We start from the raw sequence: 17,916 nt of genomic DNA on the forward strand, positions 1-17,916 counted from the left end.
CAGTACGTAGGTTAGAACACTTACTTTATTATTGTGGAAGAAACAGTACGTAGGTTAGAACACTTACTTTGTCATTGTGGAAGAAACAGTACATAGGTTAGAACACTTACTTTGTCATTGTGGAAGAAACAGTACGTAGGTTTGAACACTTACTTTATCATTATGGAGAAGAGTATATTTATCTGTTTTATTATGAATGAGAATACGTCATCTGTTTTGTTGTGGAGATGTGGAGATTTTTTGTTGTTGTTGTTGGGAAATGGAATATACACACCAGTCTGATTGTGAAGGAGGGTACACACACACACGTATGATTGTTTTGAAGAATACACACGCCAGTGTGATTGTGAAGGAGAGTACAACACACACACACACACACACACACGTATGATTGTTTTGAAGAATACACACGCCAGTGTGATTGTGAAGGAGAGTACAACACACACACACCCGTATGGTTGTTTTGAAGAGTACACACGCCAGTGTGATTGTGAAGAAGAGTACAACACACACACACTCGTATGGTTGTTTTGAAGAATACACACGCTAATGTGATTGTGAAGGAGAGTACAACACACACACACACACACGTATGGTTGTTTTGAAGAGTACACACGCCAGTGTGATTGTGAAGGAGAGTACAACACACACACACACACAGGTATGATTGTTTTGAAGAATACTCACGCCAGTGTGATTGTGAAGGAGAGTAAAACACACACACATCCGTATGGTTGTTTTGAAGAATACACACGCCAGTGTGATTGTGAAGGAGAGTACAACACACACACACACACCCGTATGATTGTTTTGAAAAGTACACACGCTAATGTAATTGTGAAGGAGAGTACAACACACACACACACACACACACGTATGATTGTTTTGAAGAATACACACGCCAGTCTGATTGTGAAGGAGAGTACAACACACACACACCCGTATGGTTGTTTTGAAAAGTACACACGCCAGTGTGATTGTGAAGGAAAGTACACACAACAATTTTATTGAGAAAAAGAAAATAATAAGTTAGTTCAACTTTTTAGTAATTAGGAATACCAAACATTAAATCATTTTTATCACATAAATAACTCATGTGAAACGCTGTCTTTCGAAAATGTATTTAAGATTTTTGTCCTAGTTTTAGCTTTAAGTAATGGCTCTTGATAAGTGCTGTCGTACGTGTGAAACCTATATACAGTAATGAACACTGTCAAAGTATAACTAGAAATCTGTATCGTCACACACACTATAAATGTCAAAGTTATTTCTTTGTTTAACTTAAGTAAAGGATTCTCAAGATTAATATATTAAGCTACATTTATTAAAATTCTTTTGTTTCCTCCACCTCTAACGAAACGATATCATAAAGAATAATAATAATAATTAGACACTTAAGGGGTCCGTCTGACAATAATAAGTGCAGCTGTAAACAATGGGAGTGTGCATGAATAGGAGGAGAATTAGACCTCCTGCCTGAATCAGCACTTACATGATGTATACTGATTCGTTCAAGTATGTCAGCATTGTTTGAAATGTATAAACTGTGGAACTTAGTCCTAGGGGTCTCACTTTATAGCTCAGTCCAATTCTATTCTCTGACATATCTAATTTTTATTATCATTTTTATTCAGACCCCCACTGAAGCTTCTTTGCATTCCAGAACTATCCATCACATTGCACGTGCCTTGAAAATATATGTATCAAGGCCCATATACTCATGGTCTGTAATGCTGCGTATCACACAGAGGAGCCAACGACAACAAAACATCTCGTAAAAATGGGAATGAGGTTTACTAATTTTTTTAACCGTAGCAAATTGCTTTAAATTAGTGCCGCCAAGTTTAGTAACATACGAGATAACGCAAAGACAAGGATGGACAAGGTTTGTGACTTATTGATCAGTAGCAATTACCACTTATCAAAAAATCATCATTAACTCTCGTTTCATTTTTGAAAGAGGGCGCAACTTGAAAAGCTAAAGACTAGTATCGGAATGGAGACCTATTTCATTCGATATAGAACGTGGAAACAGGAGGTTCACGCCCATCATTTTGGGTGGAGGATTTTCTTTTCACCAAGGTGCGAATGAGTAACGTAAAAGCATTTCCGTCATCCAAAAACTTTTAAGCTTATTTATCAACAATTAATTACTCACATCAGTACGGCCAGAATAAAATCAGTACCCACCCAGACCACAAGCTCCATCCTGAGACAAACAACGAAATGTCCCGCAGACTTGGACGCTTAAATCAAAGCAACCTATCTTTTTTTTTTATTTATTTGTAAGGGGAATTCCCTTTCCTCTTTACAATAAATATTCATCAAGAGAAAATGGTGCTTTATCTTTAACTTTATGTCATGTTATACTAGGCGTGATCTGAAACAAATATTTTGAATTATTATTTTTTTGGGGGGGTAGGGGTAGATTTCTCTGCCCACTCACGCCCTAAGATAAGAGTAGTAGCAAAAGTTTTGACTATTATAAAGAACGTTTCGCATGATACTGTTAATCACAAAAAACTGAAAACCACCTCTTCTACATAAATAATTAGTAGCATGAAGAAACAGCCATTAACTCCTAACTCCCCCCCCCCCAAAAAAAAAACAAATGCGGAAAATCTAAACAGGTCTACCGTTACGTTATTAGTAAAGCCCAATGCGTTTACACGGAAAAAATAGTTATCAATCTGTAACATTCGACATCTACGGAGATTTTTTCAGCTTTACATTTGTTGCTCGTATCTCTTGTCTGTATGCTACAATAAATTTACCCATTAAATTTTCATTTACGTAAATTACGTTCCGCGTCAGTGGCGAGCAAAATATATAAACGAAATGGAATAATTATTTTTGACTATTTAGCAATGTCTAAAATATGTAGTAAGTATAAATATATTTAGTATGGTTGTTCTATCATACTAATTAACAGAAAGTTCTAATTTTGGATTTAGCTAGGTAAAAGTGATTTGTCATATTCAGTATTTTGAGATGCATGTAGATTCTCAGCAAAATAAAATATTTCTCACGTTATACATAACTGAGAACGAGGACTGAAAATGGAATAAATGGCACTTCACAGTAGTGTTGATGTTTGTGAAGTTCCGTGTGAAATATGGTGCATGATTTGAAATTGGAACAAATCTGATAATATTGTTTGTAAACATGTGGGCGAAATGAGGATCACACTTGAAATTGGAACAACGAGCGCTTCACAGCAGTGTTAACGTTCTTTGTGAAGTTGTTGGTGAAATGGGGATTATGGCTTTAAAATGCACCATTGGGTATTTCGCAGCAGTGTTAATGTTCATTGTGAAGCTACGTGTGAAATGAGGAGCATGATAATTAAATAAACCATGAGATGTTGAAGGACTACGTGCAGGCTTAGGTTCGCTAAATTTTGTACCGAACCTTCAGCTGTGACTGACACACATCAGTAAATTTACAACCTTATTTATACATATATATATCTTAAAGAGGTGATAAAATATATTTCTTGAATTACACTTCACTTTATAAGATGACTAGATTTTTGTTTCGTTTTCCTTTTAAAACTTTTATCCTAAAGAAGGTTGTTAGTTAACTCAATGATGACATTTTTCGTATGAATTGCGTTGAGATTTATTGATAAGTTTAGTTAATTCCTTAATATTTTAATTTAATAGCAGTTTGAAAATGATCTTAATTAGGTCGTTTAGCTTATACATTTGGTTCTGTATTTAATAAAATATTTAGAAATTTGAAGATGTTATCATATCATGCATAAAAACGTAGTTCCTATGGCACGATATGTTTTTTCGCTTACAAAAGTAAAAAAGGCCAACCTTACTCCGAACCAGATTTTGTTTCTTCGAAGATTTTCCTCAAACTATTATGGAGATCAAGTACCCAAGATACGAAATTGGGGTTCTGGGTGTCTTTTCCCTAAAGCTGATGGCATTTTAAAATAAAACTGCATACATAATATCAAAACGTGATAAAAGTATTTTTAAAGGGTCTTTTTATTTAAATTTATTTAAAAGTCTTGAATCTACATATTTTACACATTTAAATGAAGCATAGCATTTATCACACATAATTCAAATACTTAAATAATCCAGTTAACTGGAGTTAAAACCAAATAACTCTTGCAAAGTCCCTCTTCATCCTGAATATAACGACATACTTTGACTTTCTCTGCTAACAAAGTGCCGGTTCATTGTACCTCTGAAATAACTAAGCTACCTCAATAAACCTATCAGCTTTGTTTAGGAGTGGCCCATTCCAGTGTATCATACTTCCTTCCCGAATTCTTCAATATTCAGAACTCTTTTCTTGTCACTGTGAAAGTTTATGTACTTGTATAGAGATTCTACTACCGCTTCTGCATGAGTTTTCACTGCGTATCGTAGTCCGTACAACTCTTCATGATTTGTAAATAGATGCAGAAATTTTGATGTGATCACCTTTTTTGGATTTTCTGATTTCAGGTAGACTTTTGCACTTGGATTGTTGTATATAAAAGGAACATTACATTCTAGAGTAAAAGCATGCAATTTATAAAAGTTGACTTCATTTTGAAAGATGTAAAGTTCATTGGATTTGTTTTCCACAACCTGCAGAAACCTTTTCTTATACTATTTGTACTGATTCAGAATCATCGGCTGCAACTCCACAGGAATTCGAGCTGTCATCATGATCTTCTACAGATAAATGACATCGGAATCATCAAGAATGACCAAGATGCCTTGAACTATTAAAACTGTCGATATGATGCCGTGGAACGTTCCTGCAACACTAGAACAGGGAATGGCTGAAATAAGAAACATGACTAATCAGTGTGATCCAGGTCGACAGGGAGAACGGCAATGGCAACATAAGCAATGTACAGATGAATATACAATTGTGGTCGATATTGTCTCGCCATCTCAGCGAACTTTTATCAAACAAGTTTCATGGAATTGACCGCACATCTACTAAAAGAGGGAAGCCAAGATCAAAAGATGATTTGTGAAACGTTCGCGATTTGATGACAGTCCAAAACAGGCGTCAAAGGATGTATCGAAACTGTGCAAGTGTCATAGAGAACCGAACATTGATGAATGAGAATCTGTGCTTCACCATCATAGCAGTGGGCATGAGCCAGTGTTTTGAGTTACATTCATTTCTTGATTCACCACAGTTAGACAGTTATGCTGAGTTGCAAAAGACAATCAGACATACAATCTTCCAGCAAATGTAAGGATCGTGATGTCATTCAGATAACTTTGTGACACGCTGCGCACTTTGTTGTCACCAGTCCTGGTTCTCTGTTTCACTGTTCCAAAAATGATTGCTTAGCTCTTCTTAATGTTTCATAGCATGAAATGACAATGTTGGACAAATCACTGGCCAAAATTTCCAGCTAATTCTCACACTTGCTTCGGTTCCTTTCCAATTTTGAGGGTTAAACTGACACTACCAACCAACTTGATGATATCGACAATCTAGCTGTAAATTGCCATTCCCTGAATATTATGATCTGCGAGATTAACGTTAAGAAATGGTTCCCAAAATGCTGTCAGCCAGTTGTCCATTTGGTTATATACATGTTGGGTACATTCATCGCAGTCTCCTTCAGTTGCAAGACCTGCTGCTAAATGATTTTTGACTGCAGGCGAGCCAAGCAACAATGGTACAAAAAAGTCTTCTAACATTAAGTTCTCTGGAATGATTATCTTGTGAGTGTGTCCTGTCCTGTATGTAATTTTGTCAGTGATTTCACCAACTAGTCGTTTCTTACCAGTTGCTGACAGTGTAGTCTGCAAATTGATAAGATTTCTATTCTTCATGACTTTGTTTATGTCGTCTGTCAGTGTCTTACCAAAATTACTACTGTTATTTGTATTGCTAATATCAGTGCCATTCTCATACGTCAGAAGTAAGTCATTTTCAAAATCTAAACAGCTGCTATCTTTCTTGATTCCACTGTAGTGAATGCGCCAAGTATTCAGTCCAGTTTTGAACTCTTGACATTCTCTGTTCTTCCTCTCGTTGTTCCGATTTATTCTTTACTCCCAGCTTCTTATATGTTTGACTGACAAATGTGGTCTGCAATATGGCTTTTCAGATATCTGAAGGATCTTGGTTCCTTTGAAGTAGCAGCTGCAACAAGTCGATAGGCTTCAAAGTCAAAGGTAAAGACACCATCCTGGCTATCAAATAAACCCCTCAGTGGTCTTGAACCCTAGGTACAGCTGACAGTTTACATTGTTTACTCCAACATCAGACTGATTTTGTTTGTTCTTGGCTTTACCTTTGGTTTGATATAAAATACTTGTCTAGTTTCTCAACTATAAATTTTATCAGATTACCTTATAAGATACTAAGCTACTCTGTGAAGTTGTTTTCAATCTCTCTTCCGATATCATCACTTCCACCTACTTTTTTTTCTTCAAGCCTTTATTCTCGTCTTCGTTTTCATCATTGATATTATTATCAACAATACCAGAAATATTAGTTTGTTTTGTTTGTAATTAAACATAAAGCTACAGAATGGGCTATCTGTGCTCTGCCCTCCACGGGTATCGAAACCCGGATTCTAGCGCTCTAAGTCCACAGACATGCCGCTGTGTCACTGGGGAGGGGGCAGAAATATTAGAAACGTCATTGTTATTTTGACTGAAAGCATCATGGAACTGCAGGTCATTATTTTCATTTTGATTTTATTTGCTTTCTGGTGGTACATGAACTTGTGAAAAACAAAAATTAGAAAGTTGCTGGCAAAAAACTGTTATAGTATTTGATTTTGGTAAATTGTCTTTTCGAAATTCTTCTCCTCAGTAAAAACACTGCAGGTTACTATTGTTTCCATCTCTAAAATAAGTAGAAATAATCATTGTTTTGTGCCAAAGCAAAGAATCTATTTTCGTGCAACCTTTGTCTAATCAGTTGATCAAAATGAGACGAGATGTAGAGTGGAAGAAATACACACTTTTATAAAAACGAAATTGTAAGTAGTACAACTCTGGGTACAAGAAGAGGTAGAGCTTATTGCAAAAAAATATCTTACTCCATTTTTCAACAGCGCAACTTTCTACCTGGTTTTTCTTTAAGGTTAGTTGATTTTCGTATGAATGTAGGCTTAGGCCTATACATTAATAACTAATATCGAACTACAGGAAAGCTGATGCAAGAGAAATACTGCGCATAAAAAAATTGGACTTACGCACTTTTAACATTAAACTATTCAGTAAAAAGAGTAGTTCCTATATGTTATTTTTATAAAAATTTTATCACAATTTTACTGAAGTAAAACTACCTTGAGGTTGACTAGTGAAAGACTTAGGCCTAAAGCAGGCTGTTGCTATCGAAAGTTGTACGCCTTGCGTATCTTTTTCTTTTTGTCTCCAAATAATAAATTTATTTGTTTGTATAAAATATTAGATATGTTTTTATATATTTATCTTTTTTAGACAAAAAAATTTTTCTCACAAATAAAAATATACTTATATTATTCCATATTCACTCCTGTCAATCAGGCTAGGTACGTGATTGAAATAAAATTAAAATGCTTTCTTCAGCTCAAGGAAAAGAAATGGGCTATTTTACTGTGTAATTAAGCAAGTAATCCCAAATTTTATAAGATACGTTTATCGTTTTTCTTTAACCAAACATTTGGAGCTTATAAAAAAAAGACTTAGGTTATGTATTTCGAAAAAACAATTTTGAAGCAAGAAGATAAAAAAATCATTATTTAGAACTTATTTAGTTTATGTAAAATATTTACGGTTGAAAATGACGCAAATAGTTCATGTTTAGAGCTTCCAAAGATTTTTCTGATCTTGAAACCAGAAATAACAAAAATCAAATCCTCAAAATGAAAAGACATTCCACGTTCCTCAAAAGTCAATGGATTTACTGTAAACCTTCCTGCAAACTCAGTTCGAGAATTCGTTTTATTTTCATGACTCTGTAGATTAAGTTTGAATATAGAAGCTAATATAGCCCCGTAGAAAACATTCATACACTTGGAAAAAAAATTTAAAATCCACACAGTAGTTCTGAAATGCGCCTAAGTTTTAACATACAGGTTGATGGATGTTTATACAGGGTTGCTCAAAAGCAATAATACTCTAAAGTTACAATACATATAGGAGAAATGAATTTTTGACAGTAATCTCTTACCGGATAATACAAATATAAAAATAATATATATATATAAAGTTCGAAGATATTTATTTCATTATGGAAATTACTGTCACAACGTTTCTTCACAGATTTAAAAGAATGATGCATCAAATGCCTATTACTTTTGGGGAATTCTATATACAAAAAGAGAAACTATTTAATTATTTTACGCTTAAAAATAATGCTTAGAAAAATTAATATGCATTATTTTATAGTAAATATTGATGTTTTACAATTTCGTGGTTTCTTCAAAAATCGAAGTATAGTGTGAACTTAATTTATATATTTTAGCATTTTATTTCATACTATGTATAATTTTACGAGTCTTACTACAGATATCCAGTTTGAATACATTCAGTATAAAACAAAAAACTTCTGATAGCCATTTTAGCATATAAACAATTATTTTCTAAGGATTTGACATAAAAAAACACGCCAGAAAGTGACGTTTAAGAAAATGTAGTATCCACAGATAGAAATGATAGATCACATAAAACATTTTTACCTCTGTGGACATCTACAGACTAAATACATCACAAAAACATTTTTGCCATCTACAGACTAAATACATCACTAAAACATTTTTGTCTCTGTGAATATTTACAGACAAAAACTTGTTATACATCAAAGAAAATATTTTTACCTCTGTAGAAATCTGCAGGATGTCATAAGTACTTGGTACCTCTGCACAGAAATTCTTTTTTTGTATCTCTGTGGATGCATAAAGACATAAATGCGCGTTATTTTCGTACAAAAACAAATTTACCTTTGTGGATATCTATGGTATATATATATGTTATACCTCCGTTCTAAATACATTTTTACTTTTGTGGACTTCTAAAGACATAAACAAACGGCACTTCCGTACTGAAAACATTTTTACCTTTTTGAACATCTAAAGACATAAGAGCGTGGTACTTCCGCACTGAAAACATTTTTACCTCTGTACTATTTAATTATAGTATATATTAAGAATGCTTGTATATGCTTCGAGTATTTACAAAGTATTCACGGGTCACGGGTCAAGCAGATGTCTTTGTTTCCGCAGTGAATTGTACACGCTGAGAGAGTGGGTAATTTTTAAAGACTTTTCACTATACATACATAATCAAAACATTATTCCCAGAAGATGACTTACAGTGAGTGATGCATCGTAAAACAGGGAGGGGGGAGAAGGGAATCAAACCAGAGGTTGCCCTTCTACAGAAGATGTTCAGCTATATCTCACTAGGATACCCCATTTCTCGTAAAAACAACTACTTATAATCACAAGTAAAGATTAATAGACCACACAAAAAACGAGGAGTGGCCCAGCAGGGGACGGTAATGATGACGTAACTGTACACCTGTTAGCCAATGAGCACTGTAATGGATTTTATGCTCATTTTCTGTTATATTGATCAGTAGTAGATACAAAAACAGAGACCAACAGAAAGTTTAAATACGTTTTATAAATAAATTATATCGTGCACAACACAAAGTTGTATACAGTAATTGAGTACTTTTTCCCCTTTAAAAACAAGTTAATTTTGAGTTGTGTCATTTACTTTAACATCACATGTATGAGAATGTACTGATTGTAGAGAAAAATCAATGACAGAAACCAGATATACACTTTGATTTATCACAGTGGGGATGTATCAGTAGTTCGTATTATTAAACATATTGTAGTTTGTGAACTCAAGTTGTACACACATGAATATTTCGCATCTAAACACAACAACATCTTCTACTCTTGGATGGTATTTCAAAAAACATTCTGAAGACTAATCCAAGAAATGTTTCATATCAAAAACACGATAAAATCGTGGGAAGAGTGAAATATTTACTGGTAGGAGAGAGGTATGTATAGAAATAGGATCCTTACACATACACCGTTAATAAGATCTGACCTCTATTCAAAAGTGTCACTTTCAAAACGAAATTATGAATATATAAACATTAAATAGGAGCAGATTCGGGTACTTAAGAGCATAATATCCCACACCTAAAACCCCTTAACCATCTGTCGTCAATTGTGGGAAGGTAGTTTCTGCTAATGATGCAAATAAACAGAAAGAAATTGATCAGCTTTAGTAACCAGTTTTATATACCCTGATGGGTAATCAATAGCTCTACGAACTTACAACACAAAAATCCGGGGCTCGATTGTGAAGTTTTGCACTAAAAAACAATTTGTTTCTTTTTTAATTTATTTCTCAATTTTCTTCCTTTATTTTCTACTACATTAATTAAGACCAATTATCTTTTTACAACTGGCTGCAGACGAAGAATTGAAAGTTTTAAAAAATGGAACATTGTAATCTTGAGCATCCATATCTGCTCTCAATATTTATTTTTCCCACTTACGTGAGGCTTGTGAATAGAGATTAGATCTGATAAATTGCGTAAACCCTACCTCTCTAGGGGTACTACTAACACAGAGGTAGATTGTACCCTTCCTAAACTGTTGTTTGATTATCCTAGCTCTATTATCTATCTTTTATGCGTGCTGTTTTTGTTGTTGTTGTTGGTGGTCTAATTGTCTAAAACGTTATCTAAATACATACTTATATATGCATATATATTTATATATAAGCATTTAAATAGAAAATTCGGTCTTCATGGCTTACAGAAAAAAAAGTTCCTTAGTGAATCCGAATCACATATAAATATTCACTTATAAACTTCTGAAGATAACAAAGGAAATATTTTAGGATCTTTTTACAGAATACACTCTACTTAAAACAAGAACTACTGAAGACCTCTGAACTTATCTAACGACCAATGAAGACAATGCCAGAATTAACGAGCATGAAGTTGGTTTAACTCTCATTGGCCTTATTTGGACCTCACATGATTCATCATCTCTACACGAGTGTTTTATTAATAAGTATCAATTTACTTTATCGTCTGAGGTGTAATGCTGGTGGGAATTTCAAATTAATGACGTATTAAAAAATAAACCAATAATTTATATTGAACGAATACTGATAAGTAAAATATGAATTTTCTTGTCCTGCATATAGTTTACCTTTTTGGGCATTTATATTGTATAAAAAAAAGAGTCGTTGACACACGAGATTATTAGCACTTTTTTGTAGTTGTGATCAAACTCTTATATGGTATAAAGAATAATAACCTTTTAGTAAATGTATAACTATAATATCTAAACCATTTTCCATTTATCATGATTCAATCTTGATTTCACTGAAGTACTGAGAAGTAAATCAATATTTAGCTATCTAAATGAGCTGGTTGCTGCATTCCCTTTTTCTCACGATTAAAACTGTTCTTGAGCCTAGTGAAGTCAATTCTTTGTTCTTTGAGCCACTTTTGATGTGTTTTTTCCACCATCTGCATCTTCCGTGGTTCGATTCACAACTCAGGAAGTGACGAAGAAGTAGCGATCTTACCAACTGATTTAAAAGTTCAGTTAAGAACGCTACTAGTGAGTCACTTCATTACTACACCCAACTACAACAGTAACATTTTGGTAATTCTGTACTTAATGTCGCTACAGGTTCACAAATCTAACATACGTTAACTCAATATTTTAGGTTGACCGACCCTTTTCGGTATAGATGTTTCACAAAATATACATGTTATTTTAAACCTAACTAATATTTACTAAATAGATAATTTTACGGAGTTATTGAAACCTAATTATGAAAAATTAATTTTTCACATCAAATAGTGTACGCATTGTTGATTTTTTTTAAATGGCTCAACACACATGGATGATGGATGTAGTAGAGGACGCTTCACGAAGAAGTATTAAACGTTTTTTTTTCTTTCCACGTGAATGTATTTATATGCATAAAACATTGTTGCGTTTTTGTTCCACATACAATATATATATATATATATATTAGTGGGCAGGTGCCAGAAGATTGGAAGTTGACTAATGTTAAAGGGAGGTGATAAAACTTCTCCCTGTAATTATTGGCCTATTAGTCTTACATCAGTGGTGGGAAAAGTTTTTGAATGTCTGATAAAAGATACTTTTTTTGCAAAGTCATTTAACAATGGTTAAAATTTTGTTGGATAGCCAGCATGGTTTCACTTGGAGAAAATCTTACCTGACTAATTTGTTGACATTCTTTGAAGATGTTAATGTTTACGTAGATGATAATATGGGTGTGGATGTGGTGTATTTGGATTTTAAGAAAGCATTTGACAAGGTGCCACATAAAAATGTTTGTTAAAAACATTATCTCTGTCGGTGTAAGAGATAGTTTGGCTTATCGTATTTATAATAATGAAAAACCATTTGTCATTTATTCGACCAACTTATGAAATAATCCAACTCTTTTTTTTAAAAAGCATCATTCTCCTAACAGTAAGCAACATCCAAAACATCCAGTTTAATTGAACCCTGTTTATAAAAAAAACTCTCTGATTTCTTCCATGTTGCAAGTTTTTTTAATTCAAGGTATTGTATATGGGATGTCACAATTTGAATTGTGAATATAATTTTGATGGGAATACCCTCAACAGTGTCACGAAAGATAGGAGTCTTGGTGTTCTGGTTGATCAGTCTCTTAAGAGGTCAGTTTGAGTTAAGACAGCTTTATATTTCTAAGAGGGTGGTTGGATTTTGGAACGTATTGACTTAAAATGTGGTAGATACAGTTAATTTAAAGGCGTTTAAGGGAAAGCTTAATAAATATTTGATTTATAAGGGTTGGTTTTGGGTTTTAGTTTTTAGTTTAAATTAGTGGATAGAACGGACTAGATAGATCTAAAGGTTCCTTGTTATCCTTTAATATTATGTTAAGTTCAATCAAACACTAACACGAGTCGCGGGTTGGCCCTGTGGTAGAGCACTTTAAACTGTGGCTGCGTGATAAGAGTGATAGGTGGTTGGCAGAGTTATGCTGACTGACTATCTTCCTTCTGGTTAATAATTTTGACACGGCCCTTTAGCCCATGTGCGCGTAAAGTGCCGTTCAGGTACAAAATACCATACTAATATCTTTCCACACGCAAAATAAAACAAAACAAATACACGTATCTCTTAAAGAAGTTCGTCTTTTGTTGCACTTACCACTTGTTTTTCCTTTTAAATTCTCATATACTGACTTAATGGGGGAAGGAGTATAAAAGGGAAAACTGGAGTTGAATGAGCAAAATGGTTTAAAATATATTAACACTATGATTTTCATGAATATGCAAATATGTTGAATGTTTGGTTTAAACAGGAAATTCGTAGTGTCCCGATATCTATGAAAATTTTAATGGTATATATGTAAATTATAATAAATTATGTATATACTTGAATTATATTGAAGCCACAGTCATCCAACCAGTACCGTCAATGACTCAGCCTACGCGACCTTATTTTCTTCGTTATTGTTGTTAAGTCATATAAATCGAGAGTTATCGACACTTTGCTGACTAACGCTTTAAGTTATATTTTTCAACAAGATAAGAAAAATTTCGAGCTGCTCGAATTATAACGAAAAACACAACTATTAACAATTGACAGAAGAAATACTGTAATACAAAGAATAAACGCACTAGCTTATCTGATTGCTTTAAACTTTAATCTGTCCTTAAGTTTCAGACAAAGCGGTACAATTTGCATATCGCCTGCAATTTCTATGTTTACTTTTGTTTTCGATTTGCCATTCTTCAGGGTTACTGATTAGGAGTGAAATGTCCCGAAACCGGTATATAGATTGGGTCTCACGTTTCTTTCTCGTAGAAATGTGCAATTTTGATGTTGCGAGAAGAGCATGAGCTATGCCTAACACAACTTGGCTGCTGAAGAATTCATAGGAATAAATTAGTGACATTAATGATACATTTCCCTCAAATACCCAGGTATATAGAGGTTTTCTGTGGTGAGTAAAGGACAACGAAAATAGCCAGGTAAATACGGGTTTACTATGGTAAGTAAAAGATAACGTAAATACCCAGTTAAATGTGGTTGTACTGTGGTGAGTAAAGAAACAACTTAAATACAGGTTTACTATGCTGAGTAAGGACAAGGTAAATACCCAGGCAAATATAGTTTTACTGTAGTGAGTGAAGAATAATGTAAATAAGCAGGTAAATATAGGTTTACTATGGTGAATAAAGAGCAACGTAAATACCAAGTTAAATGTGGTTGTACTGTGGTGAGTAAAGAAACAACGTAAATACAGGTTTACTATGCTGAGTAAGGACAACATAAATATACAGATAAATATAGGTTTACTATGATGAGTAAGGACACGGTAAATATCCAGGTATATAGATGTGATGACTATAGTAAGTAAACAGCAGCGTAATTACCATATATAGTGATTACAGATTATATCTGCAAGACTTCTGGTCTTGTTACTTGATTTGTTTTTGCCCAAGGTTACAGAAGACAGATAAAATGGCCCGAAAGTAGTATTCTAACTTGGTGATAAGTGTAGCAATTAGCGTGCTCTTCATATTTGTTTGTTTTCTCGCAAAATTTTGCACATTTCGTGTAGAGAGATAAAAAGAAATTATTACCCTTGCTTTCCATAACATTGCTGTATTTATCTTATTGAAAATATTCAAATTTCGTCAAGTCGCTCTTACATTTACCTCTAACTCGTAGAGTATTCAGGTTTTTAAACTGTAATTCTACTAGTAAAATCTAGCATAAATACAAACTATAACTGATACCTAAACGACAACAATGACTTGATGGGTAAACAACTACAACGATTTTATAGACAATGCCCATGGGTTTTATATTCATAATGTGCAATCCTTTCTTTCTTTCAGGCAGAAGACAAAGTCATCTTCAAATGTTATTCCAACTATCAGTTGTCATCTGATTCATGTTGTTATGATAGGTAACCCCTATAAGATGTAGTCTTAGAATTCTTTATGGCAGTATGTACTGTGTATTAAATGTTTAAGTACTTTGCTGTTCTTTTCTTGTTTTAACACGAAACTCCGCTATGTCCATCACGTGGATCGAACCTCAAATGTTACAATTTAATCTATCAAGCTTGATGCTAAGCCACTGGGAACTTTTAGTTATTTAATGTGGAGTATCGGATAATTTACATCGCAAAGATCTTTTTGTTAGAATATATTTTTTCAAATAACTGAATGACAAGAAATATCCACCTATACAAGATGTACTTCGGCAGGGTCACCGAAAGTGTTCTGTTTCAAGAGTAAAGAAAACCAAAATTAAAAGAAACAAATATATTCATTTCTTGCTTTTAATGTTCGTATGTCATGTTGTGTTGTAGCCTACAGAGTGTATAATTCTTCTTGTGATTCATGGCATGCACACGTTTTACTGACGTCACGACAGTACAAATTGTAACGTTAAGCGTCCTTTATGTGATGTCATTTTGGTGTTGCCTGACAGACAACAGACTTGAATCTGTTTCATGTACAATTTGAGAATGTTAAGTAATTAATTGAAGTGAGTTTCAGTATTATTGCTTAGGGTATTAGTTAAGTTCAAGTGTGCCTTAGCATAAATGGATTGAAATCGATTACTGTGCATTTGATAACTCACGAATTTATTAATGTTGTAGCAAATTAAATGTTTGTTGTGTGATATATGGTCTTGTTATCCCAACAGGAAAATGGGAGCTTTTAAGTTTTAGTTTTGATCCGTAATATGAGTCAGTAAATTTTCATATTATAAATATAAACGTCTTAATATTCCGAAAAGAAAACCTGGGAACTAGATCTAACTGCAAAACTGGGCAGCTTCAAATTCGTGTTCGCGATAAAAAAATTGTTAAACCTTCACATACAAACAAAACTAACACGAGTTTCTGGAGTTAAAGCAAGATATCAGCAATTGTTAGACGGTGAAAGTTGTTCAGAAAGTAAGTGGAGTATGCCCTGAAATATCGAAACTATCTCACGTTTAACTGTGTGAATTGGCAAAAACAAAAAACATGAGATTTTGAGGTGTAAAATTAATCGCATTTACAGGGTGCCCGTAAAGTCTAGAACCATTGGTGATTTGCAGCTTTTCTTCGTTTCAAACACGTGGCTGATTATGTCAAAGCATAAAGAAGGTCGAATTAATTCTGCTGTTAATCCAAACTTGTTTCGAATTACGAAGACAACATGTGAAGCTAAAATTCATTGAAGTGTCTATGGTTCCAGACTTTTCAGACACCTTGTATTTGTTGAAAATCTGAAGTGAAGATGTGAAGTTTTTATTAAACGTTTAGGTGCTTACTTTTTTTTTTCAGTCATATCACGCTCAAAACCATCGTCAGATAATTCAGGTTAGAGCCATAAACATCATCAGCTTGCACAAGTTTAATACTCTCTTCAAGTGTGAAACACTGGAGCGATTTGATGCCACTTTGGATTTTAATGTAAAGATTAAACAATTTTCAACTACAAATATTACATATGTTTTGAATAGCAACATACACCATGTTGGATACGAATCGGTGGCTGAGATCCTTAGCTGTGCAAGTTAGGCTTTGTATGTTGATTTTGTACGCTCGATTCGCATTTCTAGCTGGGAATTCAAACCGCATTATGTGGTCGTCATACGGCGACGGTTCTCCAGGTAGCCACATCAGCAAAATTCCTGGGCCTAACTTAAGATTAAAGCTAAATTGGAACAAACATGTAAATTAAATTAGAAATAAAATATGGCAAAGAGCAAATTATGCACAACGTCTGACTGGCAACAATAGAGGTGTAACAACTGAAAACATACTTAAAACCTTTATACGTCCAGTGATATAGTATGCCTGCCAAGCATGGTTAAATGTAGTCAGATCACAAATAAACAAGTTACAGACAATACAAAACTCAATAATCATTAAAGCATACGGAGTTCCCAGATCCACAAACAACCTTTCTACACAATTACGCAAACATCACTATTTTGTCAGACAGACTTCTAAATAAATCAATAGACTATTTCCAGAAAACATTTAACAAAAATAGTGAAAAACTTTATCATACATGATGAAGATAAATCTAAGTACCTCTCACCACTAAATCTAGTAAATTCGTTATGTAACCTACGGCCACCTACTACTGGGAAAACCTAAAGCTAGATGTAGTGTTAGTTTTATTTCAAAAGGGTTTTTGTGTAAAAATAAGATTGGCGCTGTGTGTTTTGTATAAATAGCTATGGAACTGTTTGTGAGAACAAAACTGATGTTCACAACAAACGAGAAAAAGTAAAATACTTGCCATCTACATCGCGTGTGCGATAACCAACCATCAACTGCAGCGCGCATGCAGTGGCTGCATGATGTTAAAACGGATTTTCCTAACTACTGGACCGAACAACACCGGAGAACGATTGTGGATTTCATAGACTACATCCAAGTATTAAAACAACAGCCAGGGAGTGATGTAAAGGTCTAGGGTGCATCTAATCCTCCCAGTTCACATGAGCAAATAATAATCAAAGACAGAGAGATATAGCGACAGGCGCGCCTAAAGGGTTAAAGACAAATGCAAAAGGTAAACACATAAAACTGAGTAGTTTGCACTTTTATTATGGGAACTGACGTATGAATTGTAAACACTCCTCAAGGTGTCGAGTATTGACAAGTAAAGAAAAAAAAGTTTTAAAAAAACGAAGTAAATGTAGAGATGGCTAATACCAATCCTTCAAAAACAAGATACTAGAGATGGCAGTTGCATCATCCCTACATAATAGCACAGGCACACTGTGTAGTAGAATGTTAACAGACAAAAATAGGATAGATTATAACCAAGTTCTATATACAATGAGGTTCCAACTGTAATATTTATTGTTTATCTATTATTGGCTGGTTATTCCTGTTTCACGCTGTACTTAAGCTTTTT

Source organism: Limulus polyphemus, unplaced genomic scaffold, assembly GCF_000517525.1.
Source record: "Limulus polyphemus unplaced genomic scaffold, Limulus_polyphemus-2.1.2 Scaffold1182, whole genome shotgun sequence".
Classification (NCBI taxonomy): Eukaryota; Metazoa; Arthropoda; class Merostomata; order Xiphosura; family Limulidae; genus Limulus; species Limulus polyphemus.